Source organism: Drosophila bipectinata, chromosome XL (genome assembly GCF_030179905.1).
Source record: "Drosophila bipectinata strain 14024-0381.07 chromosome XL, DbipHiC1v2, whole genome shotgun sequence".
Classification (NCBI taxonomy): domain Eukaryota; kingdom Metazoa; phylum Arthropoda; class Insecta; order Diptera; family Drosophilidae; genus Drosophila; species Drosophila bipectinata.
The window spans coordinates 10,268,621-10,271,582 of NC_091734.1; the positions used below are offsets into that span (position 1 = coordinate 10,268,621).

Genomic DNA, 2,962 nt, shown 5'->3' on the forward strand with positions numbered 1-2,962 from the left:
CTATTTTGCACCGGATCGTAAAAAGGGATACCATTAAGTAATCAGGGATCCTATTGCCGTCGATCTGCATTCAAGGATCCCGGAAATCCCTACAAAAAAATATTGACCCAATTTTTGGCCAAAACGATGATGGTTCCCGTTGGAAATGTGTGATTTCCCACTTTTGGTAAGTTTTTAGTGATCACCTAACCATTTCGCATCCGATTCAGAAACAGAATACCGTTCATTAATCAGGGATCTTATTGCCGTCGATCTGCATTCAAGGATCTTTGAATTTCTTTCTTCTCCCCCAGGTAAAAAGCATGAGTGTTCTGTGTCAGGAGATTTCAGGAAAGTCATGGAGTCGGAGGATATACACAATCGCCGCATGGTCGCCGCCTCCCAGACCGAGGATTCAGCTGCTCCTCATCGATCTTGTTTCCGGGCCGGGAAACCATCAGGACAGCAGCTCCGCATTATATATATGTATATGTAGTTAGAGTATGTATGTATAGTGTATAAGCTATGTGTAATCTTAAATTTCCTTAATAATAATAAACAATTTTGAAGAGAATATACTTTGGGGTTTTTTCTAGGGGGGGTATTTACGGGTGGGATCGAGGGATCGAAAAGCAGGACGACAAATGCCAAAGATATGACCAAAAAACGTTTTTAAAAATGTCGTTGAGTATTTAATTCTCATTCGAAATTCAGAAGCATAAGGATTTGACCCTTCAGGCAAATTGGAAACCAATATTACATTTTGGGCCCTTTTAAAGCCATTTCTCAATCAATTTTGAAAAGAAATGCAATTTTTAATAATCCCTGTCAAAATATGTTGAATCGATTTATCGATTTTTGGGCAAAATCTTAATGTTACCATATCTTTTTGAAATCGGATGTAAAACTTTAAAATTACAACAGTAGGCCTTGCCCACAAATTGGATTTAAAAGGGCAGGCCCCTTGTCAGAAAATTCAGAAGGCCCCTTGGCTCGGAGCTGAGGGGTTCTTTCTCGTACGTTTGATTTTCTTATTTTATTTTATTTTATTTTTTTTATTTTTTGGTTTTTTAATCAGTTGAATTTATTTTATTTTAATTTATTTATTTTAATTCTGCCTAAGCAGTTTCTGCAGGTGGTCATTCGGCGATAATAGTTTTATTTTTTGCCTCTGATTTCTGCCCCAGGATCTAATATCCTCTTATTCCATCCAATTATTTCCTATGAAAGATATTTTTATTTTTTTTAATTTTTATTTCAATAAAATTTTTTTTTTTGAGCTGCGACCATCGTTTTCCGAAGTAAGTAAAAACCTTCAGGAGAAAAATAGTAATATTTATAAGTAACAGATTTTGTCTCTCCTAAAAAACTACTGCTCCCAAAGATGGATTCGCCAAAAAGACTATAATTTCCTTATGTCCTTATGGCTGTGTTTACCTTATTCCTTTTTTTTTTTTTATTTTTTTATTTTACCATAAAATTTTCTTGCCGATGGACTGTGACAATCGTTTGGAGAAGTTCCACCGACACGGGTCATCATCTTGAAACTAGAATCCCCCCGAAGGAAAAATAATATAACTGACTAAGCTTTTATTTTCTCAAGGCTTGCGGTGGCCTATAATAATGGGTGCCAATAAATCTGTCGAATTTTTATTCACGATGGATCACTTCTTTTTCATTACCAGGATTTTTTATTATTATTTTTTCAATGGACTATAATCGGTGATGTGGGCCTTGAAGAGGTCATTGTTTCATTGATCATTGTTTTGTTCTCCCAATTTTGTACCTTGAATTTCCATGGATGCCATAACGCCATCAAACTTTTTTTTTCTAATATGGATCTTATTTTTTTGTTATTTTTTTTTTTTTAATTTTTTTTTTTTTTAATTTGTTACCATAAAAGTTTGGACCTTCGTGGACAGGGCCATGTGGTAAGTAAAAACACTTTAAGGGAAAAATAATATTCTTAACTAATATATTTTTTCTACTCAGGTACTTACGGGTCCCAAGGATGGATTTGCCAAGGAGAATCTCTAATTTCCTTATGTCCGATGGGGCATACGCTGGTCCTTATAGAGGCTGTGTTTTCTTCTTTCCTTCTTTATAATTTTCATTACCTTAAATTTTTTGCTACTACGTTTGCAGTAGTTCCTCCCACACGGGATATCATCTTGTAAGTAGAAACCCCCTAAAGGAAAAATAATATAACTGACTAAGCTTTTATTTTCTCAGGGCTTGCGGTGGCCTATAATGGGTGCCAATAAATCTGTCGAATTTTTATCCAAGATGGATCACTTCTTTTTTATTACCAGGATTTTTTATTATTATTTTTTCAATGGACTATAATCGGTGATGTGGGTCTTGAAGAGGTCATAGTTTGGTAAGTAAAAGCCCCTTGGAGGAAAAATAATAATTTTAACTGACTAAGCCTTTATTTTCTCAGGTGCTGTGATGTCTTTAATTCCATCGAATTCTTATCAAAGGAGGATCTCCAAGATCGAGCCAGGAAACCATCTGATTTATTTACTTTTATTGTATGCACTCATGTGTTCTGATTTACTGATCTTATTTTTATTCTTTTTAACTGTTAAATACTAAAAATTGTTCCTTCTATTATGTTTTTATAAAAATACATTCGATTGTACTTAATTGTATTCTATGATTTTTAAAATTTTAAATAAAATATTCTCCTAAAAGAAAAGTATGTTTTATTGTAGGGGGAGGTACAATTACATCAAGGACTTGGCATGGTGTTAGCTAACTTTCTTAACTAGGAACTTTTAATTATGCAGAACAACAGATGAAATCGCTTTAGATTTAAAAAAAAAAATTTTAGGGCTATTTCATTTTTACTTTATATAATTTATAATATTTTTAAATTTATTTAAATTGTTAGAAAGGTTTCCATTTAAAAAAAAACTCACTAATGTAGGCAACAAATTTTTCTTTTTAAGAAAATGTCTCCATTTTTTTTTTAATTTTT

The 2,962-nt window shown here is 33.0% G+C and overlaps 1 long non-coding RNA gene across 1 annotated transcript; it reads left to right on the forward strand.

Annotated features, from left to right (window-relative positions):
- Positions 1 to 1,837: 1,837 nt before the first annotated feature.
- Positions 1,838 to 2,580, forward strand: LOC138926428 (uncharacterized). Its single transcript, XR_011442960.1, has 4 exons — positions 1,838 to 1,910; positions 1,972 to 2,152; positions 2,212 to 2,359; positions 2,423 to 2,580. It is a non-coding gene; the product is annotated as an uncharacterized lncRNA (long non-coding RNA).
- The last annotated feature ends 382 nt before the right edge of the window (positions 2,581 to 2,962 follow it).